The sequence below is a fragment of the Sorex fumeus genome, unplaced genomic scaffold (genome assembly GCF_029834395.1).
Source record: "Sorex fumeus unplaced genomic scaffold, SorFum_2.1 ptg000167l, whole genome shotgun sequence".
Classification (NCBI taxonomy): domain Eukaryota; kingdom Metazoa; phylum Chordata; class Mammalia; order Eulipotyphla; family Soricidae; genus Sorex; species Sorex fumeus.
This window is the reverse complement of record NW_026606224.1, coordinates 426,226-453,778: the sequence shown is the minus strand read 5'-3', so window position 1 is coordinate 453,778 and position 27,553 is coordinate 426,226.

The window sequence follows — 27,553 nt, the reverse complement described above, 5'->3', positions numbered from 1 at the left end:
TTCCACAGAACAGTGTACTGATCACTCACCTCAATGATTTCTGTTGTCCCAGTAATTCCTTTTTCCCACCCTACCCAGCTTCCCACATGCAGCGAGATCATGCATGCAGGTTAGACGGGTCAGATAGACACTGATTCATTGCTGAGGTGTGATCCACTGTATCAACATATTGAGCTTGTTTCTCCACGCATGGATGTTCAACTGGAATTTGCTCAGTGCCTATATGTTATAAAGACATATCGTCTCACTCTGTAGATTTGGATAGGTGAAGACAAGTTACTAGCATTATGGAAAATCAAAACAGAATAATGTTATGAAGCAGCTAAGGAAGAAGTATCTCTCACTTCTCAGAGAAATAAAGTCATGGTGCAAACTCAAAGTAGAGATGTGAAAACTCAGATGCTGTTTAAATTTACCACTATAAAGCCCAAGACTATGGAGCCTTTGTCCTCTGTCCCTCAGGGACAGTCTCAAAACGTTTGACAGACTCTGTGTCACATGTCCTGGTTGCAAGCTAGCCTCAACTGCCTTGACCAAGGAAATAGCCTGGAAAGTTTTTTAATTGATTTTTTAAAAATATGGAACACACTTAGTGGTTCTCAGGGCTTATTTCCAACTCTGTTCTTAATTATCACTCTTGTGGGGCTCAGGCTTTGGGGGAAGGGGTGGGAGGGGGGTGGCAGTGACAGAAATCATCTACAGATTGATTAGGCCGAATGCAAATCAAGGCACTGCCCATGTACCATCTCTCTGGACCCAGTTTGGAGTATAAGGTCAAGGCCACTGCTGAGATGACTGTGGGTTTGGTGGCCTAGCCCAGAGCCACCTCCCCACCTCCCCAAGCCTCCTCAAATGTGGGGGCGGGAGCGGGACACAGCCTGATTCAAGAAGACGCTCTGTCTCTCAGCCACATCTATATTGCTTTCATCTTTCCCTCTACTTGTATAAGTTACCAATAGTTGCAGTTATTTCCATGAGCACAGTAAGAAACAAAGATCTCAATACTTAGTTCTCTGAGCTCTGAAAGCAAGCAAGGCTTTTACCAGAAATTCCAGAATAAGTCCTCAAGTTAGTTCAGCTTGTATTTTCCCATGGGGGTCCTGTCTCTTAAGTTGTAACAGCTTGCATCAAGATCATGCATTTATGCTTTCTAGAATGCCCCATTTTGATGCCAGGGTAGCTTTGCCACTTGCCTCGGGTCCATCCCAGTCCCAAGGTGGGACTTCACTTTTGGGGCATTAGGAAATACAACAACTAATCCCTGAATCAAGTAATTATAACCAAGTAATTATGCTCAGGAGTAGACATATTTCAGATTCAATCAACTTCCAAATATTAGAAGCATAGCACTAAAGGTCTTTCTGTGTTTAACCAAAGAACATTACTCTATAGTAAACATATAAAAAGGCTGTAGGGGAAGTAGAAGAGCAGGTACAAATACGCACCACTTCAAATGCAAAGCAGTACAAATACAAAGTTCAGAATAAACTTTAAATTAATTAGAGATGCTAGCAAGCTTCTCAAGGAGGAGGAAAGGGGAAATTCAAAGAGGAAGCCTAAGACATTTTCAGTTAATATCCAACAAACACTGAGAAGAGTTCCATAGCTTAAGAGCAGGACTGGGATATTCACACAGCAGTGGCCTTAGGGTTATCACACAACCAGCAATCACATTGAAAGCATGACGCAATGATGGAAATTTCCTACACTATTCTTGTCTGTAGCACAGCCCTGAGAGTTCTAGAATCTTGCCTTCTTTAGAATTCTTTTAATTAGTCACAGAATTCTCAGGGGACCACCCCTTTAGACTCATTATTTTTTTCCTTCTTTTTCATTTATTTTATTTTATTTTTCAATTTATTTATTTATTGAATCACTGTGGGAAAAGTTACAAAGCTTTCAGGTTTAAGTCTCGGTCATTCAATCATCAAACACATTTTCCTTCACCAGTACTTATTTTTCCCCAAGAAGAACCCCATATACCTCCCTTCCAACCCTTCCAATGTCTGTGAGGCAGATGAATTCTAGTTAACACTCTCTTTACTTTGCTTAGATTCATTGTTTTGACAAAAAATGCATCATTATTTTGTAGACGAAATCAGACCTGTTGAAAAGACATTGTGAAATAATTTGTTTCTATAGCTGGTTACAAGAATCAAATGATGGCGCGTGGCTGCAATAGCGGATTTTGGATTTCTGATATTTTACTTATTCAGTCTGGAAGTATTTCTGCTGAGAGTCAGATAATTATAAGATTGATTTCTGTGGCTCTAGAGCCATGGCCATGCCGGAGAGCCGCTCGTGGGCGGCAACTCGTGACCTCGGTAGGGTGTGAAGGACGAGCCCAGAATTCCCCCCTTCCTATGAGGTTTCAGTCACCCTGTCATGCCTGGCTCATACCTGGCTTTCCAAAAAGCTCTGAGACGGCCGCCATCTTGCTGTCCAGAGGAAAAAAGGCAGAAGGGAGCAACATGCTTTTCCCTCCGGGCAGGCATGGTGGCATGGATTAACGCATAGTCCATTCACTCTACTGCCGCAAGCTGCCGGGTTCTGCATTAAGTCCTTGTTAGGCTCATTATTAAGGGGAAAGTGTCCCACTGGGTGCCTGGAGGTGTTGCCGTTCTCCCTGGAATAGCCTGTTGGCCACTAGAAGACATTGGGACTGTAGAGAGTTCCCCAGGCCCCAATTTGTGACATTTCTAAGAATATTGTGTATATTAATTGGCCTTGATTTGCTGGTGCCCAATGGCTTGAGACTTGGGAAAGAGACATTTTTGGTGTCAGCAATACTTCAACATTGCCTCTGCCTCAGGGCATCAAGGTCAGTGCTCCAGCAGCTTCTTCCAGTCATAACAATCCCCTTCTTCTCTCTGCCACCTGATCCTTAGTGCACACAGGCATCCTCCCTCAACCACTATGGACCATTGCTCTCCCAATAAACTCTGTCATGTGACTAAGGGTCAAGGGCCCATGCGGGTTGCTATGTCTCAGCCATGCTGCACTCATAAATCTTTGAACATCTACTGGATAGACCAGCTCCTTGTTCCCAGAGTTACAAGGTAACTACATGCAGGGAGACATCGGGTCCAAGTATTTGATCAATGGCCTCTGCAAGGTGGATATTCCCCAGTCCCACGGAGATGCTCCTCACTTCATGATGAAACCTCATCAGGGAAGACAGGGCATGAATCAATGGTATGAACTCTCTGGGATTTTTTAACTCAACACCTTTGGGAGGAGAGAATTTTCCTGAGAAAATATAAAGGGCAGAAAACATACCCCCAGTGTCAGCCAAAGAATTTCCTTTCTTCTTGTCATTTCAAATATGACCTGAGGGTCCCCTAAGGAGATGTTGAACACAGGAACCTGTGTAGCCTTGGACCTCCCCAGAACAGGAAACTGAAAGTCTCCTTCAGGCACTGACTGAGGGGAACTGAGGTTCCTGTCCCTCTCAGGACACAGGTGGATGGTTAGACCTGGGTCAGGGCTAGGACACTTCTGCTCACAAAGGAGCAATTCATGTCCCAGTGCCCTGTCTGTGTGCAGCTGGGACAAACACGCTGTGCCCCTGGCAATTGGTGCGGGGACTGGGAGGTTGAAACAGGTTCAAGTCTTGGAGTTCAGGGAATAGGATGTTATGAGGATTCAGAGATTGAAGTCAGGGTTAAAGCCACTTTCCCCAAAATACTCAACTGTGAGGAACAGTTCTCCCATTGAGCTGGTCTTAGCCCTTGCTGCTACCTTGCTGTGGACATTTTAAGCTCCATATTATGAGACAGATCATTCTATATCTTTCCATTTCCTGCAATGATTCACTCAGCATGTTATCCTCTAGTTTTTTCGATATTACAGAAAGTTCAGTGATTTTCAACTCAGTAAGAATGGTAAGGCCCACAGAGGATAGAGAGGATTAGGACTTTTTCTAGGTGTTCCTCATGAATGTGAAAGTTATCAGTGAAATGTCTTCAGGGCAATTCCCCAGACTTTCTGGATTCAGCTGGAAGTGTGTAGCACTAGGAGAGTCGTTGGTGATTTGAGAACGTGGCATTCCCAGGTGTGACTTGGAGTTGTCAATACACACAGATGACAGTGGGGGTACTTAGAACAGTCTGACACTCCAGAACTGTAGGTAGCAGTCGAGTCATCAAGGAGCCCCATCTAGGCGGCTGCTCTGTTCAGAGTCAGGAAGGGTGCATTGAGAACAATCCTTGAGGTCTGACTTCTGAACTGCCCTGTCCCGGGAATCTGTCTGTGTCTTTCTGCTCTACCCACATTGACAATCCACGCTGGCCTTCAGGTCGATCCCCTGCTTCTGTGCTCTACATTTATCTCTGTTGGAATTTTTCTCAATATTGTGCCTTCAGGATTTGGAGGGTCATCTTGATTCATTTATGTTCAATGTTCTCCTAGAGGAGGGAATGAAAGTACTTTCACACCAGATATGGGCATTTTCCCTGTCATTGGGAAGAGTTTTGCTCACTTTTTGTAAATTGACAGTTTTGATAAATCTGGTAACATTATTGAAAGTGCAGGTATGAATCTGGGATACGACTTAAGAAATAAAGGTTATGGTCCAACTACAGAAGCACATATATTCCCAGTAATACTGTGGTATACATGACTGATAGCCGATCATAGAGTCATGCTGTCTGAGCCTTCCCAGTGGACATGAATAGGAGATATATAAGTATCTGGGAGAGAACAAGACAGAGTCTCCTACCCTATGCCTGACTGTCTCCACCAGGGCCCAACAGCTGAAGACCACCGAGGCCCAGCCAAGGCCTTGCTGGGAGCACTCTCCACACACTTGGATGAGCCTCACGCATAAAAGAACTGACAGAGGAACCCAGGTGTGTGGGACCCGGGGCTGAGATCTCCAAGCCTGTACAGTTTGGGACTGGACCTGCCAGTAACTAGACAGTTACACCCACCAACTGCCGTGTAACTCCAACAACGGCCAGGATCCAGAGATCATCACACTCAGCTCCTGGGAGAGAACAAGACAGAGTCTCCTACCCTATGCCTGACTGTCTCCACCAGGGCCCAACAGCTGAAGACCACCGAGGCCCAGCCAAGGCCTTGCTGGGAGCACTCTCCACACACTTGGATGAGCCTCACGCATAAAAGAACTGACAGAGGAACCCAGGTGTGTGGGACCCGGGGCTGAGATCTCCAAGCCTGTACAGTTTGGGACTGGACCTGCCAGTAACTAGACAGTCACACCCACCAACTACCGTGTAACTCCAACAACGGCCAGGATCCAGAGATCATCACACTCAGCTCCTGGCAGAGAACAAGACAGAGTCTCCTACCCTATGCCTGAATGTCTCCACCAGGGCCCAACAGCTGAAGACCACCGAGGCCCAGCCAAGGCCTTGCTGGGAGCACTCTCCACACACTTGGATGAGCCTCACGCATAAAAGAACTGACAGAGGAACCCAGGTGTGTGGGACCCGGGGCTGAGATCTCCAAGCCTGTACAGTTTGGGACTGGACCTGCCAGTAACTAGACAGTTACACCCACCAACTACCCTGTAACTCCAACAACGGCCAGGATCCAGAGATCATCACACTCAGCTCCTGGGAGAGAACAAGACAGAGTCTCCTACCCTATGCCTGACTGTCTCCACCAGGGCCCAACAGCTGAAGACCACCGAGGCCCAGCCAAGGCCTTGCTGGGAGCACTCTCCACACACTTGGATGAGCCTCACGCATAAAAGAACTGACAGAGGAACCCAGGTGTGTGGGACCCGGGGCTGAGATCTCCAAGCCTGTACAGTTTGGGACTGGACCTGCCAGTAACTAGACAGTTACACCCACCAACTGCCGTGTAACTCCAACAACGGCCAGGATCCAGAGATCATCACACTCAGCTCCTGGGAGAGAACAAGACAGAGTCTCCTACCCTATGCCTGACTGTCTCCACCAGGGCCCAACAGCTGAAGACCACCGAGGCCCAGCCAAGGCCTTGCTGGGAGCACTCTCCACACACTTGGATGAGCCTCACGCATAAAAGAACTGACAGAGGAACCCAGGTGTGTGGGACCCGGGGCTGAGATCTCCAAGCCTGTACAGTTTGGGACTGGACCTGCCAGTAACTAGACAGTCACACCCACCAACTACCGTGTAACTCCAACAACGGCCAGGATCCAGAGATCATCACACTCAGCTCCTGGCAGAGAACAAGACAGAGTCTCCTACCCTATGCCTGAATGTCTCCACCAGGGCCCAACAGCTGAAGACCACCGAGGCCCAGCCAAGGCCTTGCTGGGAGCACTCTCCACACACTTGGATGAGCCTCACGCATAAAAGAACTGACAGAGGAACCCAGGTGTGTGGGACCCGGGGCTGAGATCTCCAAGCCTGTACAGTTTGGGACTGGACCTGCCAGTAACTAGACAGTCACACCCACCAACTACCCTGTAACTCCAACAACGGCCAGGATCCAGAGATCATCACACTCAGCTCCTGGGAGAGAACAAGACAGAGTCTCCTACCCTATGCCTGACTGTCTCCACCAGGGCCCAACAGCTGAAGACCACCGAGGCCCAGCCAAGGCCTTGCTGGGAGCACTCTCCACACACTTGGATGAGCCTCACGCATAAAAGAACTGACAGAGGAACCCAGGTGTGTGGGACCCGGGGCTGAGATCTCCAAGCCTGTACAGTTTGGGACTGGACCTGCCAGTAACTAGACAGTTACACCCACCAACTACCCTGTAACTCCAACAACGGCCAGGATCCAGAGATCATCACACTCAGCTCCTGGGAGAGAACAAGACAGAGTCTCCTACCCTATGCCTGACTGTCTCCACCAGGGCCCAACAGCTGAAAACCACTGAGGCCCAGCCAAGGCCTTGCTGGGAGCACTCTCCACACACTTGGATAAGCCTAGGAATTTATCCATTTCCTCGAGGTTTTGATGTTCCGTGGCATAAAGCTTCTCAAAGTACTCCCTGAGGATCCTTTGAATTTCTGTAGTTTCCGTTGTAATGACCCCCTTTTCATTTCTGTTTCGGTTTATTAGGGTTTTCTCTCTCCATTTCTTTGTGAGTTTTGCGAGAGTCTTATCGATCTTGTTAATTTTCTCGAAGAACCAGCTCTTGGTTTCATTGATCTTTCGGATTGTTTTTTGGGTTTCCATCTCGCTAATCTCTGCTCTGAATTTTATTACTTCCTTTCTCCTGTTCGGGTTGTGCTCCTTTTTTTGGTCCTTCTCTAAGCTCTTAAACTGTGAGTTTAGGTTACTTATGTGTGCTCGCTCCTTCTTTCTGAGGAATGATTGTAGAGCTATAAACTTTCTTCTTAACACAGCTTTTGCTGTGTCCCATAAGTTTTGGTAACTCGTGTCCTCATGTTCATTCGTTTCTAGGAATCTTTTGATTTCCTCTTTGATTTCCTGTCTAATCCACTCGTTGTTCAATAGTGCACTGTTTAATTTCCAGGTGTTTGATTTAGTTTTCTGCTTTTGTGTGTGATTTACTTCTAATTTCAGCACATTATGGTCTGAGAAGATTGTTGATACAATATCTATCTTCTTAATTTTATGGAGGCATGTTTTGTGGCTCAGCATGTGGTCTATCTTGTAGAATGTTCCATGTACGCTTGAGAAGAATGTGTATTCAGCTTTTTGAGGATGAAGTGTCCTGTATATATGTACTAAGTCCCTTTCTTCCATTGTTTCCCTCAGATGAAGTATGTCCTTGCTAAGCTTGAGTCTGGTTGATCTATCAAGAGGTGACAAAGCGGCGTTGAAGTCTCCCACTAGTATTGTGTTGCTACTGATGTCTTTTTCCAAATCTATGAGTAGTTGTTTTAAGTACTTTGCTGGTCTCTCATTAGGTACATATACATTTATTATTGTAAGTTCTTCCTGTTGTACAGATCCTTTGATCAATAAGAAATGGCCTTCACTGTCTCTTATGACCTTTCTCACTCTGAAATCGATGTGGACTGATATTAGGATGGCTAACCCAGCTTTTTTATGGGAGCTGTTTGCCTGTAGGATTGTTTTCCAGCCTTTGACTCTGAGTCTGTGTTTGCTTTGACTATTGAGATGTGTTTCTTGCAGGCAGCAGAATGTTGGGTTCAATTTTCTAATCCATCCTGCCACTCTATGTCTTTTAATTGGTGCGTTTAGCGCATTGACATTGAGAGAGATTATTGTTATGGGATTTTGTCCCATTGTTCTGTTGAAATTTGGTGTATTTGAGGGGCCTTTCTTGCCTTAAAGTAGACCATTTAGTTGTTCTTGTAACCATGGTTTTGAGTCTATGAAGTTCCTGAGCTGTTGTTTGTCTGTGAAACTGTGTGTTGTTCCTTCTATTATGAATGAGAGTCAGGTTGGGAAAAGTATTTTTGGGGAGGCATTTATTTCATTGAGTTTTTTCACTATGTCCCACCACTGTTTTCGGGCCATGAGGGTTTCATCAGAAAAATCAGCTGTGAGTTTTAAGGATGCTCCTTTTTAAGAGATTTCTTTCTTCGATCTTGCTGCTTTCAGAATTTTGTCTCTGTCTAAGGTTTTGGTCGTTTTGATCAGAATGTGTCTTGGGGTATTTTTATTCGGATTTCTTCTAGCTGGTACCCTTCGGGCCTCCTGAATGTGGTCACAAGTTTTCTTCAGCTCTGGAAACGTTGTAGCAATGATGTCTTTGACAGTTTCTTCTTCATCAAGGTTTTCTTCCTGTACCTCTGGGACTCCAATAATTCTTATGTTACCCCTCTTGGCTTCATCACGATCTTCTCTTGCCATCTGTTCCCGAATTGTGAGTCTCTTTTCCATTTTCTGCTCTTTTCTGGAGAGTCTCTGAACTTCATCTTCGAGCTCACTGATTCTGTTCTCAGGAGCTCTTACTCTGCTGCTGAGGCCTTCTACTGAGCTTTTCAATTCGCCTACGAGATTTTTCAGGTCTGACATTTCCGATTGCATTTTCCTCATTTCTGCCTTCAAATCCTCTTGTCTTCTATTGGCATTGCTTTCCATTGTTTCTTTTAGTTCCCTAAGCATCCTAAGTAGCTCCTTTCTGAATTCCTTGTCAGAGAGGTTGTCTAACACTACAGTACTGTTGGTGTCATCTGGGCTAGACTTTTCAATATGAAAGTTTGGTGGGTTTTTGCGTTGCTTTACCATTGTGACAAGTGTGTTTTAGGCCTCCACGTTCACTGTTACTATTCTGCTTGATATGCAGTGTGAGTTAAGATAGGCTTATGAGTTATTGGCTACTGTGTTTCTAGTGGCTGAGCTAAACTAGAGAAGTTTCCATCTAAGAAGGTAGCTTATGGTTCCTATGGCATATGTATTGGGAAAATATTTCACGGCCGCATTAGTGGCCGTGGCTCCGGATAGAGTCCCTGGCACTGGGCGAGGAGTTGGGAACGTCTCCTGCTTGGAATGAGAAGCCGTTCAGCTTTGTTGCCCAGAGCTTGTCCTCCATGCCCATCCCGCGCAGATTAGGGGAGAAAACCGGCTTTCTAGGAGATGGATCTAGCTGCTCATGCCCAAAGAGGTCCCAGGCCCTTGGGGGCGGGCTGTACCTCGTTGGAATAGGAGCCGTTCAGCTTTGTTGCCCAGAGCTGGGCCTCCGTGCCTGTCCCACGCAGATCACTCATCTTCATTTTCAATCATATTTATTGAAGATGTGTTTTTGGTAAGAAAAAATAAAGACACCTATTTCTACATTTGCTCGTGTGCTTAAATATATTGGAAAAATTTCCACACTCATTTGCTAGCGGTTTGTCTTCTTAGTTGACTTACTGTGGCAAACAAGGAATCAGAACTTTTTCAGTACCTGCTTTTCATTTAATACTAAGTCATATATAATTATTCACGTTTATCAGTCCATATTAGTAAATAGATTAATAGAAGCAGTGAATTTCAAATTTGCGGTAAACTAGTGATAATTTGATTCTAATAAGGCCAGTGCTATAGTGATTACTAGAAAATCACCTCAAGCTAGTGGTAAACACCCTGATTTAGCCAACTGAATCCACGTTTGAAATCACGTCATTTCAACTTCTGAATTACTGTGCACATCTAGATTTTCCTCAATAAGTTAATGTGCTAGGAGCATTGAAGCCCTGTCACTGTCACTGCCACTGTCCTCCTGTTGTTCATCGATTTGTCGAGCGGGCCCTGTAACGTCTCCATTGGAGACTTTTGTTGTTACTGTGCTTGGCATATCAAATACATCAGGGGTAGCTTGCCAGGCTCTGCCGTGCGGGCGAGATACTCTCGGTAGCTTTCCGGGCTCTCCGAGAGGGGTCGAGGAATCGAACTTGGGTCAGCCATGTTGGCTGCGTGCAAGGCAAATGCCCTACCACTGTGCTATCGCTCCAGCTTTGAATCCCTGTAATGGAATAAAATACCGGTTAGGTTTTGAGATGTACAGAGACTATGCAAACAAAATCGAGAGTCTAAAGGATGGCGTTCCAGCATTGCCTTGATGAATGAGAAACTAAAGTGACAACCCATTAGTCAACCACATTCAGAGTCAATCGCGGGCATTCGAAGAAATGATCAAAACACAAAGCAAAGATGCACTTTCCATCGTGACCGATGCAGACCTGGCCCCCAGCGGAAATCTCAAGCCTTTGGCCAGTATTCTGGATCAGCCTCCGTGCACTCCACACAGCAGAACTTGGTCGTGACTGTCCATTGCTTTGCGACGCTTCCAGCCTGGGAGAAGCGTGTTTCCAGGTGCCTTCAGGTGGCAGGGCTGGGAGTGTGCAGCAGGGGGTCCCTGTCTCAGGCCAGGGGGTTTGGACGGGGTCTTGCATGCTGTCAGAGCTCGATCTACCACCCGTAGCCAGGCCCTGGGCCCCAGGTCTCCGCGTGAATGGAAGCCACCTGGTTGGCTCAGCGCAGGGAACTGCAGAGGAATTTGCTGTCCGGCGAAGAGGACATCCGGTCACCGCCTAGTCCTGCAGCCTCATGTCCTGCACTTCGGTCCCTTCGGAACCGTACAGCCTGGCTCCCTCTTCTAGCCGGGCCTGCAACGCAGCTCCAGGGTCATATTCCTCTCCGAGCGGTGTGTCTGCGCTTGCTCTCAGGGGCTCCAGCCTCTTGGCTCTCCTAACGCAGGCCTGAGTCCTGAGACGCACTCAGAAGCCTTGCTCAGGACTCAGGTCCATCATGGGCCTTTTGATTTGGGTTTGAGCCACACCCAGCAGGGCTAAGGGCTTACTCCCGGCTCTGTGCTCCAGGGATCTCTCAGGTAGATGCTTAATCACTTAATCACTTAACTTCCCATTAGTCGTCAATTTGCTCGAGTGGGTGCCAGTAACATCTCCATTTGTCCCTGTCGCATGCTAGTGTAGCCCAATGGCATCTTTTCACTCTGGGAACATGAGGAGCCTCAAACCAATCGTTCATGATCTTCACAAAGAAATCTGACCATCTGGTAGGTGGGTGGCCACGCGGTCTTTTGACATCCCGTGGAATCCAGTCAGTAACAGCTCTAGTCCAGCGATCGTCTTTAAATCTCATTACATGACCAGCCCATCTGATTTTTGACACCTTGGCAAATGAGACAGAGTCCCTGATTCTTGATCGTCGACGGATGTTGGAACTCCAGATTTTTTCTCTCATTTGAGTGAAACATGATATTCCAAGCATAGCTCTTTCTATTCTTCTTTGGGAGACCTGAATAGCGTTTTCATTCTGTTTGCGTAGGGTAGATGCATCCCAGGAAAATGTCGGCAAACCAAGTAGCTTTATATTTAAAAATTAAAAGGTGATGATGAATGTTCTTTGCTGAAATCATGTAAAAGTAATACAATAAATACTTCTTTCATTCAAATAAAAATTGTAAAAACCATCAAAATAAAGAGGATTTAAGTCTTTAGGTAAAGACTTGAATAGAAGCAAAATATATTAAATTTGTTACAATAAAACACAGCCCCCAAGAAGTTTATTATGTAACTGTAGTAGTAGGACAAATAAATGAGAAATCAATAGATAAAATTAATAAAGTTTCATTGAACACACGACTTGAATTATGACTTTTTCAGTGATACACAAGAGTATGATTTAAAGACATTTACTTAGAGAAATGCAAGGGGAGAGAAAGAGAGAGCCATGTTCAGGAGAGCACATGGGCTTCTCCAAATGGGAAATTGAGCTCTGATTTCCGATCAGACATGTTAGAATCTGGAAAACACCTTCCCACCCAGCACATGTGAGAACCTGAACAAGTGAAACTCAGAGATTCACTTTCTGTCTCTCTGTGAGTACTAGGAAAAGAGAGATGGAGAGAGAAGTAAAATAGTATTATCTAAAGAAATTTACTTAGAGACACAAGGAGAGGGAGAGAAAGAGATGGAGAGATAGAGGCAGAGAGAGATAGTGAGAGAGAGAGAGAGATGGCACACGATTATGACGGGAAGGACAGTCCAAACAGAGTATCTGGTCATTATCACATTAGTCATCCTTCTCATTTATTGATCCCTAGGATTGTATATGGGTTCTCTCTCTCTCCCTCCCTCTTTCTCTCCCTCTCTCTGTCCCTCTCTCTCTTCTCTCTGTTCCTCTCTCTCCCTCTGTCTGTCCTCTCTGTCCCTCTCTCTCCCTCTCTCTCCCTCGCTCTCGCTCCCTTTTCCTCTCTCCCTCTTTCTCTCCCTCTCTCTCCCTCACTCTGTCATTTTCTCCTTCCCTCCCTCCCCCTCCCTTCCTCTCTCTTCCTCTCTCTCTTCCTCTCTCCGTCTCTCTCTCCCTCTCCCTCTCTCTCCTTCTCTTTCTTTTTCTCTCTCGCACGCAGGAGGGGCCAGGCCGACCCCGCGGAGGCCCCTCAGGGCCGTGTCCAGCTGTGGGTAGCTTGGCCTTGGGAAGCGTCACGCGGGGTGGGGGGCGGGAGAGCCTGAGGGTCTCCAGGGACGGGCCGGAACCTCAGTGTTGCCGCCCTTACTCTCCCCAGGTGTCACGCTGAGGCCGGACCATCCCCCCTTGGGCAGGAGGCCACAGGTCAGCATCTGTCCCCGCGTCTGCATCTGACAGACCCAGCTGCTCCCCAGGCCCCCGCGGCCAAGCGACTTGACTCCCCCGAATGTCCCTCAGGGACTCCGGCAGGGCTCAGACCTGGGTGTGACTCAGTTTCCTTCCCTGAGCTTCCGACACCGCATGGCCCGTGTGCACAGAATTCTGACTCTCCGCGTTTCCTCTTAGTTTGGGGTCACGGGGCAGGGCTCAGGTGACTCCAGGCTCTGCCCTCAGGACCCTCCTCAGGCCTCAGGGACCGGAATGGGCGCTTGGTGTCAATTCTGGTGGGCTGTGTGTAGGCAAGGGCCAACACACCGTCCCTTTCCCGCACTAGGTGTCTCTGACAGAGGTACTGAGTTTCCCTGATATAAAGCCTCTCACTCTCGGTGGCCCCTGTCCCCGGGTCTTTCCAGGCACCTGCGAGCCAAGAACGTGTATCCTCACAGACTGACCCACCTGCCTCTTTCTGTGTCCACCTCAGTCAGCAGTTTCCAGGGAGCTCGGACTTCAGGAAGGACAGCAGAGTGGACGGAAATGACAGGATCGGGGATCTTTACTAGAGCTACAGCAACAGAGCAACAGACACTTCTTAACTCTGTGAAAAAGGGTTTCCAACCACCAACTTTAAGATTTTTTAACCTTCTTTGCTTTATTTTCATTAAATTGCATACATAATTTTTCTCAGTTATTCTTGATATGTTTCATGGGTGTTGCATGCTTTCAGATGGAAACTAAGTAAAATATATTGTTTATAATATATTTATTGTAAAAATATTCTGGATCATAATTAGTAATATATTATGGATAAGGTAAGGTAGGTAAAGGCCCTCCCATTGATCGTTGATTTGCTCAAGCGGGCCCAGTAACGTCTCCACTGGAGACTTTGTTGTTACTGTGTCTGGCATATCGAATACTCTCAGTAGCTTGCAGGGCTCTCCGAGAGGGGTGGAGGAATCAAACTCGGGTCGGCCATGTTGGCCGCTTGTAAGGGGAACGCCCTGAAAGAAATAACTTAGTAATGAAAGTATAGATCTTTCATTTTGTTTTTTTCTCATTATTAAACACTCTGAAAAAACAGAAAAACTTTAATATTGTTAAAAGGAATGAAGAAATTATGCAATTTGCTGCAACACGGATGGAAGTGGAAGACCTCATGTTAAATGAAGTAGTCAGAAGAAGAACGACGAACACAGGGTGACATGTTTATATGTGGTGTTTCTCTCAACTGGATGAGGAAATGCAATGATTTAAAAGGTGAATTTAAAGGATTGGCCCCAGAGTTTGAAGGGGAGGGGAGAGAAGATAGAAGAGGAGCAACGGGGAAGGGGCCAAGGAAACTCGGGGAAACGGGTTGTGTCAAGGAATGATGAGCATCCCAGCCACAGAGTCACAACACAGACTCATACCTGGGGGTGTCGTCCCTCCACTGCTCTGCCCCTGAGCAAAGAATCTTGTTCCTGTCCTTCAGCGCACATGGAAACTTGTGGAGGGACAGTGGGGTCAGGTCCCAAGACAAGAGAGGGTCCTGCGGAAGGTCTGGAGCAGGACAGGCAACTGCAGTGAGGAACTGAGCCGCATCTCAATTGCGGGATGAGAACAGGAAGTGGTCCTCAGGCCCCACAGAGGGTCAGCACACACCTGCAGGGAACCGATCCCCGGGAAATGGAGCTGAAGCAGGGTCACCACCAGGACTAGGAAAACAAGACAAACATGCGAGAGAGAAGCATGGGGTCGGGGGCTCACAGGATCGTGGACTGAGTCCTGACTCGCCCCTTCTCACTGCTCTACACCAATGGCCATCAGAAGCACAGGGGCGGCAACTACAGACATTCCCCTGCTCACCTGCCCAGGGAAGCTGCTCCCTGTAAAAGGGTCTCTGCACTGCAGGACTGAGGGGCAACGTCTCTAAAGTGGGTTTATCTCAGGGTTGTTTCCTTTGGGAGAAAGAGCATAAAGCGTTTATAGGACCCTGGCCAGACACCTCCTCCATCCTCAGCAGCATTTTGTATTTACCATCTTCTATCCTAAAATGTAACTCTTTGTTTCCTAGTGTTGTCAGACATCTCCCTAGGGTGAATGACACACTGGGAAACTGTATCTTGAAGACTGTGGCAGATGTGTAGAAGCTGTGCTGGACCATGTGACTCCATGAGTTGGGGCTCTGCACACCTGGAGTGGTTTGGGGGGGACTTGTGTGCAGCCCGGTGTGGGGCGCTGAGCCCAGATCGATGGAAGCTGGTACCAAATATCTCTTGTCAAGGTGGCCTCTGGGTGGACACGGCTTCTCTCAAGCCTTACGTTGAGGCACCTTGAGATGCAAGGAGGAAATTGTTGGGGTGCCATGTGCTCAGGTGGTCCCAATGGCTTTCCCAGGTGATGGGGCAGTGATCGTCCGGGGAACAAGGAATGGAAAGGGCTCCAAAGGGGGTCTGAGGTCAATTCCACCATGGTACAGCAGGTGGGCAGGGAGTGTGGAGACAGATGTTCCTGGTGGACTGTGTGAGATTTATGCATTTGTGTATGGATATGTGTCCATAGATCTATGTCATCAATATCAAATAAGAAAACATGACAAATTGTGATTATTTATTCCAAGATTATAAGTCATGCACAAAAATTAATCTCACTCAATACCACATATTTCCCAGGAATATTGGTCAATTGTTGAGGTCAGACCCAGGTATACTCATCTGGGATGCATGATCCTGGGGTGGAGGGAGCAGACCCTGAGGCCTCACTCTAGATCCTGTCTGCTTGTCCATGCTACTGCCAGTCCTCCTGGGCACACCCCAGACCGTGTGTCTGTGCTTGAATCAGGACCTTCCCTCAAGTTGGGCTGAGATACCCCCAACACAAGGTCTTCACAGACTCTGACCCTGACCATTTTCTTACCACCACGTGATAGGAAAAATGAGGCCATGGTCCCTTTCATAGAGGGTCATCTCCTCCACTGTCCCTTTTTCATGGCAGGATTCCAGCTCAGGAATATGGAGATACAAACATGCACAGAGGGGCAGGGCTCCACAGAAACTCCAGAAGAGGCATGGGGCCAACAGCAGGATTTCGTCTGAGAGAAAAGGGTTTCTTGCAGAAACACAGAATTTTTTTTTATAAAAGTGTAACATTGGGAGTCTGCCATTTGTAAACATACAGTTCAGGAACATACAATGATACTAGCCCAAACTTCCATGTGGTTCTTCCTGTTCCATCTGGGACGCTCCACATAAAATCGTAGAAGAAAATATGAGGGACACCAGGTGTTCTCGAGAGAAGCCATCTTCCTCTTGGCTGTTGCTGAAGGACAGAGAGAGATCCTGAGCCTTTCCCTTAGATGAAGCCTGACGCTGTAAGCCCCATTCTGTGCCTCAGGCCCTGACTCTGAGGATGAAGTCATAAGAATCAGTGTCCCTGTCATCTCCTCAACCGGCACAGCTGCCTCCCCATAGGTTTCTGACACTCCCAGGATGTGGTTGTCACACTGTGTCTCTCGCACAGTAATACACAGCCGTGTCCTCAGTGCTCAGCCTGCTCAGTTCCATGTAGGCTGTGTCCTTGAACCTATCTACAGTGAGTGTGAGTCTTCCCTGGAACTTTGGTGCGTAGTTTGTACCACCAGTCTTTGTGTCAATCCTTCCCATCTACTCAAGCCCTTGTCCTGGAGCCTGTTTCACCCAGTGCATCCCGTATTTGGTGAAGGTGTATCCGGACGCCTTGCTGAAGATCTTCACTGATGTCCCAGGTTTTCCCACCTCAGCCCCCGACTGCACCAGCTGTACCTGGGAGTTCACACCTGTGGACAAAAAACAGGAGTGGGTGGACTCCACCTTACTGGCCCCATTCCCTCAGCCCAAGGCATGGGGACACTTACCTGAAGCCACTGCCACCAGGAAGAGAATTCTCCAGGTCCAGTCCAAGGTGGGGAACGTGCACTCAGGGGCTTCTGAAGGTATGGGTGTGCCTGCTGAGTGAGGTTGTCAGGACACAGACAAATTTGTATTTAACTCAGTGTCCCTTGTGTAATTTGCATATTCATGAAGAGGTGGAATTCATAGCTGAAGACCTGGTCCAACCTGAGTAGGGTCTGGTGGAAGCCTCTGGGTCCATCCTCAAGGAGGGTGAAGAGGTCCACGTTCTGATCCTTGTTTGAGGAGATGAGACCCTGCCCTGTCCCAGGACTCTGTGCACACAGAGCTCCTCTGAACCCCTTTCAGGATCTTCCCCTCAGGGCCAAAATCTGTATGGCTTGGACACATCTGGACACACCTGGACTCTGAGGTTATTTCTGGGATCCTGTAACTTCCCAAGGGATACTACAATGAGACTACAAAACCATTCCAAAGCTCCAGTGGTTTCCATTGGATATATTAATTAGTTCAGAAACAACTCCTGCATACAAGTTTTACTGCCTTATCAATCTGATCAATGTTTCTCCCCAAACCATAAGTATGCACAATTAACCTTTTTGTCGTATACATATTTTTATTTTAGTTTTCTTGAGAAAGCAAAATTTAGTTTTATTGAAGAAGGAAATCCATTCTGAGGAGATTTCTGCCTCTCTGCATTCATTTCTCCCATCTCTGCACCCCTTGTAGCCTACAACTCTGTGCTCTTGTGATTGGCGCCCCCTGCAGCCATGTCCCCACCCTGCAGGGAGAGCTTCTGGGCTCTCAGGGGCTTCAACCACTTGGCATCTCTAACACATGATTGTGTCCTGGGTCTTTACTTCAGAAGCCTTCCTCATGAGTCCTTCTCTTTTATGGGCCTTTTGATTTGGCTTTGAGCCACACCTGGCAGGTCTGAGGGCTTATTCCTGGCTCTGTGTTCAGGAGTCACTCAGGTAGATGCATCTCAGGAAAATATTGACAAATCAAGTAAAAATATATATAAAAACTAAAAGGTGACAGTGAGTGTTCTCTATTGGGACTATGTAAAAGTAATACAATGATACTTAATTCACTCAAATAAAAACAGTAAAAAGCATCAAAATAAAGAGGATATATGTCTTAAACAAAGACGTTCGTATAAGCAATACATTAAATTTGTTAAATTAATTAACCCTTTTTTAAAAAACCAGGTGTGAGTATAACACAGCTGCCAACGAGTTTATTATATGACTGTAGTAGTAGGACAAATATAATTAAATAAGAAATGAATAGGATAAAATTAATAAAGTTTTAGGGTGATATCACAGTGGGTAGGGCGTTTGCCTTGCACGTGGCCAACCCGGGTTCAATTTCTCCGTCACTCTCAGAGAGCCTAGCAAGCTACCGAGAGCATCCTGCCCTCATGGCAGACTCTGGCATATGCGACATGCCAAAAACAGTAACAAGTCTCACAATAGAGATGTTACTGGTGCCCACTCCAGCAAATCGATGAACAATGGGACAACAGTGCTACAGTGCTTATTAAACATATGAATTGAAGTCTGAATTTTTCAGTGCTACACAATAGTATTATTTAAAGAAATTTACTTAGAGAAATGTAAGGGGAGAGACAGAGAGAGACATGTTCAGAAGAGCACATGGGCTTCTCCAAAATGGAAAAATCCTTGAGTTTTGGTCAGACATGTTAGAAGTCTGGAAATCATCTTCCCACCAGAACAATCAAAAACCTGAACAAGTGAAAGTCAGAGACTCATTTTCTGTCTCTCTGTGAATACTAGGAAAACAGAGATTTAGTGGAAAGTAAAATACTATTATCTAAAGAAATTTAATTAGAAATGCAAGGAGAAATACGGAGAGAGATAGAGATAGTGAGAGAGAGGGCGAGAGACAGATAGAGAGATGTAGAGAGAGGGAGAGAGAGATGGCACAGGACTATGACAGAAAGGACATCCAAACACAGAATCTGCTCATCAACACGTGACCCATTCTTCTTCTTTATTGATCCCTTGGACCCTATACGGGTTCTCTGTGTGTCTCTCACTTTCTTTCCCTCTCTCTACCTCACTCTTCCTCTCTCTCCCACTTCCTCTCCTTTCTATCCCTCTCCCTCTCTCTGTCCCTTACTCACCCTCTCTCTCCCTCTGTCCTTCTCTCTCTTCCTCTATCTCTCCCTCTATCTCTCTCACTCTCTCTTTTTCTCTCTTTCTCCCCCTCTCCCTCATTCTCTCTCTATCCCGCAGAAGGGGACAGGCCGACCTCACGAGGGACCCTCAAGGCTATGTCCGGCCTGTGGGCAGCTGCTCCCGGCTGCTGCCACTGTTGTTGTGGGTCATGGAAGGAGCCAGAAGGTCCTGAGGGTCTCCGGTCTCCCAAGGGTCAGGCTGGAACCTCGGTGTCGCCGCCCTGGACCTCCCGGTTGTCATGCCTAGGCCGGACCATGCCCCTAGGGAAGGAGGCCCCTGGTCAGCAGATCCAGGTCCCTGTCCCCGTGTCCGACTCTGACAGACCCGGCTGCTCCCCATGGGCCCGCTGCCTTGAGACGTGTCTCTCCCCAGAGGGTCCCTTAGAGACCCCGCTGGGCTCAGGTCTGGGTTGACTCAGTTTTCCTTCAAGCAGTTCTCCTCAGAGATAACATACAGCTATGTTCTGTCTTTGCCTCTAAATGGTCAATTCACAGATTCACATATTTTTGACATTGTTTCTGAAGTAGGTGCTTTGGCCCTTCAGTGGGGCAGTAGAAGGTGAGTTACTGCCAGTACCAAGTATGATTGCAACACTGAGTCATCACTGCTCCAGGTGCTGAGCAGACCCAGCTCCTGTGATAACCTCTGGAACTGGATCCAGACAGTCCAAAGGCAGCACTTGAGTGTCTTAGATACCCCTAACATGCCATGTGTCCCGAAGACCCCACCAGCTGTACCTCTCTCTAGTCAATTGTAACCACACGGTACTGTTGTGCCAACTACTGTATCAAGTTATTTTTCACTCCCATCCACTCACAGTTCCAGTGCCTCTTTTCCTCCACACGATACCTCCTATCCAACAACCAGAAGAACCCAGAAGAACTCAGACTTCATGTGGAATGTTCTGGGCATTGTCCTGTTCACCTGGTTAGGGAGACTCGGGAAGTCTATGGGACCCTTCCATCATCCATGGGACCAGACTTTCAAAAGTGTCTTCTGGTTTTGATGGCTTTGGACGTCAATGAAGGTCATGACTGTCAGATCGAACACAATTAGAAGATGATCATATGGTCAGGACACAAGTCCAAATACTAGTCTGAAGGGCAACTAGTGTGTAGTACTTCTAGGCGATTCACACAAAGTATTGTTAGACAGTGAATCAGGACATCAGGCACAGCAGATTTCACTGTATCACTGAAATCCCATTATTCATCGATTTGCTCGAGCGGGCACCAGTAACATCTGCATTCATCCTAGCCCTGAGATTTTAGCAGCCTTTCCTTACTTGTCCTTCCCAATCGTGCCTAACTGGAGGCTCTTTCAAGGTCAGAGTAATACATTGTTAGTGTATTTGGCATATTGAGTACACCACAGGACCTTCCAGGCTCTACTGTACAGGCAAGATACTCTCAATACTTTGCTGGGTTCTCCAAGAAGTGCAACTAGACTATAAGGGAGCTTGGTTTTTGACCGTTGGATCTCTGGATCTTGACCGTTGATGGGATTACATTGTGCTGGGGGCAGTTGGTGGGTGTAAAGCCTAGCTACTGGAAGATGGGGGATCTGGGTGGAGGAGGCCCAGTCCTTATCTGAGCAGGCTTGAAGATTTCAGTCCTTGAACCCATGCACCTGGGTTCCTCTGCTGGTTCCTTCTTGCGTGAGGCTCATCTGAGCATGTGGAGAGTAGCTTAGAGAATGGCTGTGGCTGGATACTGAAAGTCTGCAGCTGCCGGGTTCTGCTCAGAGAGGGGAGGGAAACTCAACCCACCCCCTCTGAGGGGACCTGATGAAGACAGCCTGGTGCGCGGGCAGAAAACTCTGCACTAAACAACCACTAACACTAAATAGCCACTGAAAGAGTAGATTTATATCCTCAATTATGGTCTGGATATTTTCATGATGAAATTGATTTCTTAGGGAAGTGTATAGGACTGACACAGCATGATTTCAGTAGCAGAGCCTGAGAGAAGCAGGGTGAGGTGACACCTGAGTGCTCTTCAGCGCATCGCTTCCACAGCGTGGATAGGCACACCTCATCTTCAAGATCATGAGTGCTGGGAACTGGCTATTTAGTGTTCACTTTAGATCACTGGAAGAAAGGTCACAGACAGCACGACATGCAGTAAGCATCTGGGGTTCAGACAAAAATCACACATGCATTGGTGAAATGACAAATATTACCTTTCAGGACCTCAACATCGGAAATTAATTTGGAATCTAAATAACAATAAGAGGATATAAAAGATAATCCATTAAGTTATAATCAGTAGAAATAAAAGCATAACAAAATAAACCACCATTTTCAAAAAGAATCAGCTTAGAATTAGAACAAGGTGTTTCACATTATGACAAGAGAGATTATTCAAAATACACGCAGAGCTCAACAAATTACATGAGCTGAACAATCAGAGGTGGTTGTCTACACAAATGTTATACAACAAAATTGAACATTTTATAAATTTCTTATCTAATGAATTTCTTTTCTAAGTAACAGCTATGATTTAAAATGATATGTAAAAAGTCAACATTCCCAGAGCAAACCCAGATGTACTCTGGCCTCACTCCTGGCTTCACTCAGGGATTACTACTAGAAATTCACAGGGGAGCATATGCCATACCAGAGATTGAACTGAAGAAGGAAACATACAGGACAATCACCTTAAACCCTGTATTATCTCTGGTCCCAGAAGGGTTGAAAATGAATTATTATAGTCTGAGGTACTCTGGAATTTGCGAATCATCATATAAGGAAAATGAATGATGCCATCATAATAATTTAGAGATGGCTCCCTGAAAATTTTTGTATTTCTCATGCAGCCACATTGAATGGGCTAGAGCGACAGCACAGTGGTAGGGCGTTTGCCTTGCATGCAGCCAACATGGCCGACACAAGTTCGATTCCTCCGCCCCTCTCGGAGAGCCTGGAAAGCTACCGAGACTATTTCGCCCACACACCAGAGCCTGGCAAGCTACCCGTGATGTATTCGATATGCCAAACACAGTAACAACAAAGTCTCCAAAGGAGACATTACTGGACCTGCTCGAGCAAATCGATGAACAATGGGAGGACAGTGACAGTTACAGGGGAAATCAGACTAGACTGGAGGTGAGGAATAGTAAATATAACCAGAGGTAGGGGCGTCCTCTAGCTGTGACATGGAAGGAAGGGCCATGAAGAAGGCAGGTGCCGTGCAACCCTAGAACATGGAGAGGAAAGGGCAGCTATTCCTGCTCTGTTCTGCTGGGGTTCCTGCACAAATGTACAGATGGGGTAAATGATACACAACATACATGACAGCAAACCTAGTGCACGTGGCCGACCCGGGTTTTATTCCACCACTCCTCTTGGAGAGCCGGACAAGCTACCGGGAGTATCTCGCCCGCACTACAAAGCTTAGCAAGTTACCCGTGACCTATTCGATATGCCAAAATCAGTAACAACAAGTTTCACAATTTGTTGTTAGATGTTACTGGTGCCCACTAGAGCAAATCGATGTACAACAGGAGAACAGTGCTACAGTGCTACATGTATATTTACAGTTATGGAGGCGCTTTTGCAGGAATTCAGCTCCTCTAGGGCCATCCTCTGGAGAAGAATGTCTTCCTGACGTATGGACAGCTTCTCACTGATATTCACATGATGGAAAGGATCAAGTCAGCACTCTGGGTGAGTTTTACAAAGACTCTAACCCCAATCATAAGGTCTCCACTCTTAGCATGTAAACAATTTCCAGTGACGTCTACCCTCAACTCATTATCTTTGGTGTTTAAAGCAGCATTTTATGAATATGAGAGACAAATAATTTGAAAGTAGTTATGACTCTAAAGCTGCCATTTGCAGGAATCAAAAGTTCCATCAATCTGACATTATTCTTGAAAATGTAATGTCGTGTTGTGAGCTGTGGAAAAATCATCTGCTCTTTCCCTCCCAGGTGTGTGTGCTTTTCACAGTCACAGGGATATAGTTCAGGCAAGGGAATGGAACGGGATAAACAATTCCCTCCTCGGGAATGCAGGTCCTCAGTGACTCTCCCCTGAGAACTGGGAGACTGAGCTGTTGACAGAATCCCACTGCACCTAACTCACACGTACACACAGGGCTGTTCCCTGTGACCTGAACTTCCTGCCACAGAGTCCTGTGAATGACCGTGGGACAGAGAGCAAAGTGAAAATATATACTGATGCCTCAGCTTCTTTTATGAATAATACAGAGACTTTCATAAATACTGGAAGTTATAGTGTCTCCTCAAAATGACCTAAATTCTAGGAAACTCATTTATAATAAACACATATTCACATGAGACTTCTCCATGAGCTCTTCAAGAAAATATGAATACATATATTAACATTTTGGGTCAAGCTCAACTCTGAGATATTATCCACTAGTCACTTGATACTCTGAATCCTTTTCCTTAATAATAAATCTGAGTCTTGTGCATGTTCTTCATCTCAGACAGGACTATCTTCAGTAGGAAGTCAGTCTGTCACTGTTCCTTCCTCTCCCCCCTCACGCTTGTCTCTCCCTCAGGTGTCCAGCATATGTGGGTGTCAAACTGGTCTGTTCCATGACTCAGAGCCTAACCTTAGATATCAGATGCTCAGCTCCGTGTAGGCTGTGCTGAGACATGTCCAAAGTCAAGAAAAGCTTCCCAGAAACTCATGTGCTTACCAGTGTCCCTGTCACTAGGATTGGTCTATCCCATTCCCCCAAAACCATGCCTGGTATGTGCTGACGTTGTGCATAGAGAAGCTGGTAAAGGGGGACCAGGATGACTCAGAGACTCTCTGAGATATCCCAGGAATAATCCCCTCAGCCCCACAGGGCACCTGCTGTGCCTGGGAATGCTTACCTGTGAGAGGAAATGAGGCGTGGACTTCCACTGATGGTCCTGGTCTCTTCAGTCCAGGACAGGAGACCTTTACCAACAGCCGTTTTCAGTGGGAAACAATTATATAGGAACCGTCATAGGTGTGGGTTCATGTAGGTTTGTGTTGGAGGGTTCGCTGGGCTTACATAGAAAGAGTTATACTTTTTATAACATGTTCTCAGAGAACACATTTGTCTGTATTTAAGTCAGTATATCCTCTATGATAGCTAGTGCCCTCTGTCCCCATGTCCTGCCGAGTGCCACACGTGTGGTGCTGAGAAGTGAAAATGAAGCTCAGCATCAATTTTCATGTATTTACATTTAATAAAGAATATGGTTTATTTGCCAAAAACAATGTAGAATAGTCAAGGATTTTCCTGGGACTGAAACTATGGCCCCAAACCTGCATCGATCTCAGCACACAAGTTAATTCCAGTGGTAACTGACATGTGTTAATTCCAGTGGTAACTGTGAAACACAAGGAGCTCAGCCATAAGGAAATAGGAGTCAATGAATGTTCTAGAAGAAACAGTCCAAGACCTGCAAAATCCCCAGCAAGTAATTACAAGTTCTTCCAGTGGAGTCTGTGAAACTCCAGCGTACAATTCAACAAGAATATAACAAGAATATATGAGTGACTATAGATGTTCTAGAGAGAAGCCATCTTTCTCTTGTCTATTGGTGGACAGAGAGAGATACTGAGCCTTTCTCACAGATGAAGCCTGAACCTGTGAGCCCCATTCTGTGTCTCAGACCCTGACTCTCTGAGGAGGAAGTCAGGAAGGTCAGAATCCCTGTCATCTCCTCACATGGCACAGCTGTCTTCCCCTCGGTTTTCTGACACACTCAGGATGTGGTTGTCAAACTGCGTGTCTCACACAGTAATGCACGGCCATGTCCTCAGTGCTCAGCCTGCTCAGTTCCATGTAGGTTGTGTCCTTGGACTTGTCTGCAGTGAGTGTGAGTCTACCCTGGAACTTCGGTGCGTAGTCTATACCACCAGAGTTAGGGTATATCCTTCCCATCCACTCGAGCCCTTGTCCCGGGGCCCGCCGCACCCAGTGAATATAGTTGCTGGTGAAGGTGTACTTGGATGTCTTGCAGGAGATCTCACTGATGTCCCAGGTTTTCCCACCTCAGCCCCCGACTGCACCAGCTGCATCTGGGAATTCACACCTGGGGACAGTAGTCAGTTGGAGTGGTGGGCTTCCACTTGATGCGCCCTGTTTCCTCAGCCCAAAGACTCTTACCTGCAGCCACTGCCACAAGGAAGAGAATACTCCAGGTCCAGTCCATGGTGGGGACTGTGCACCCAGGGGTTCCTGAAGGTGTGGGTGTGCCTGTTGTGTGAGGTTGTCAGGACACAGACACATCTGTATTTAACTCAGTGTCCCTCGTGTAATTTGCGTATTCATGAGGAGGTGGAATTCATAGCTGAAGGCCTGGTCCAACCTGAGAAGGGGCTGGTGGAAGCTACTGGGTCCATCCTCAAGGGAAGTGAAGAGGTCCACGTTCTGATCCTTGTTTGACAAGATGAGACCCTGCCCTGTCCCAAGACTCTGTGCACACAAAGCTTCCCCTCTGGAGGGCCAAGCCATTTAGGACCTTCCCCTCAGGGCTCCCCACAACTGTATGGCATGGACACATCTGGACACACCTGGGCTTTGAGGTTATTTCTGGGATTCTTTCTCTCTCTGTCTCTCTCTCCCCAAGGGATACTACCCAAGGGATAACCTCCCAAGGGATACTACAATGAGACTACAAAAACGTTGTAATGTCCCAGTGTTTTCCATTGGAGATATTAAGAAGTCCAGAAACACCACCTGTATACCGGTTTTACTGCATTAATAATATGATAAATGTTTCTCCCAAAACGGTGAAGTATACACAATTTAACCTTTCGTGTTTTGGTTTTCTCAACAAAGCAAAATTTAGTATTCTGGGTTTTTTAATTATTTTTTATTTTTTCATTAAATCACTACGAGCTAGACGCTTACAAAGCTGTTTGTGATTTGATTTCAGTCATAAAGTATTCCTGTTTCTGAAGAGAAACTATTTTCATCTCTACACCCCCTTCAGGCCTGCAACTGGGTGCTCTTGGAACTTGATGCCCCCTGCAGCCTGGTTCGACTCTTCAGGGAGAGCCTCTACCCTCTCAGAGACATTAACCTTTGGTGTCTCTAATACAGGTCTGAATCCTGGAATTTCACTTCAGAAGCCTTGTTCAGGAGTCATATTCTTTTCTAGGCCTTTTGTTTTGGTTTTGAGCCACAGCAGGCAGTTCTGAAAGTATACTTCTGGCTCTGTGCTCTGGAATTGCTCAGGTAGATGCATCTTAGGAAAATATTGACAAATCAAGTACTTATGTATCTAAAAATTGAAAGGTGACACTGAGTGTTCTTTGCTGAGATTATGTAAAAGTAATACAACAAACACTTAATTCACTCAAATAAAAATAGTAAAAACTATCAAAATAAAAGAGAATTTAAGTCTTTCAGTAAAGGCTTTAATATAAACAAACATATATTAAATTTGTTAAATTCATGAAGAATTTTTAAAAATCCAGGCATAAGTCAAACACAGCTGCCAACAAGTTTATTATGCAACTGTATTAGTAGGACAAATATGAGTAAATAAATGAATACGATAAAATAAATAAAGTTTTATTGAATATATGACTTGAACTCTGACTTTTTCAGTGATACACAATAGTACTATTTAAAAAATTACTTAGAGTAATGGAAGGAGAAAGAGAGAGATGGCATAGGATTTACAAAGAAAACCCACACACAGAATATTGTCATTATCATATGAGTCATCCTTCTCCTTTATTGATCCCTTGGATCCTATACATTTTTTATCTCTCTCTCCTCTCTCTTCTTTCTTGCTCTCTCTCTTCTCTCTCACATTCTATGGGATCTATTGATTTAAATACAGACACTGAAATGTTATCATGCATTTCCCTTTTCCTACTTTAAATACTCAGTTCTTTCCAGAGTGACTATATCTAACTATTCCTGTCATACTGGTCCTTCTCTGTCTTTCTCCTCCCACACACTTGGAGCAAACTTCCAACCATTGACAAGTCCTTCTGGCCCCTGTGTTTCCTGGCACAGAATATTAATCTCATGCAAAAGTTTAAGTCCCAAAAAAGAATACAATTATTCTATATCTGTGCCTCTCCCTCTGACTCATTTCATTCAGCCTGATACTCTCCATGTTCATCCATTTATACGTGAATTTTATGATTTAACTTTTTCTGGTGGTCGCATCATATTCCGTTGTGTAGATGTGGTATATATCATAGAGTTAACTATTCCCGGGGCTGAGATCTCCAAGCCTGCTCTGATCGGGGCTGAACATCCTCCACGCAGATCCTCCAAATTCCAGTAGTCAAGGGTCACACCCACCAACTGGCCCTCTGGCGCCGTGTAATCCCATCAAAGGCCAAGACCCAGAGATTATAAAACCCAGCTCCCAGAAAAGTGCGGCCACATTCGTGGCCGTGCGACACCTTATTATCTCATTCTTACTTTGGACAAAATGGCAGGCTACCGAATGTAACCTGCCCACAAGGCAGAGTCTGGCAAACTTCCCGTGGTGTACCCAATATGCCAAATACCAGTAACAATGATGGGTCTCAT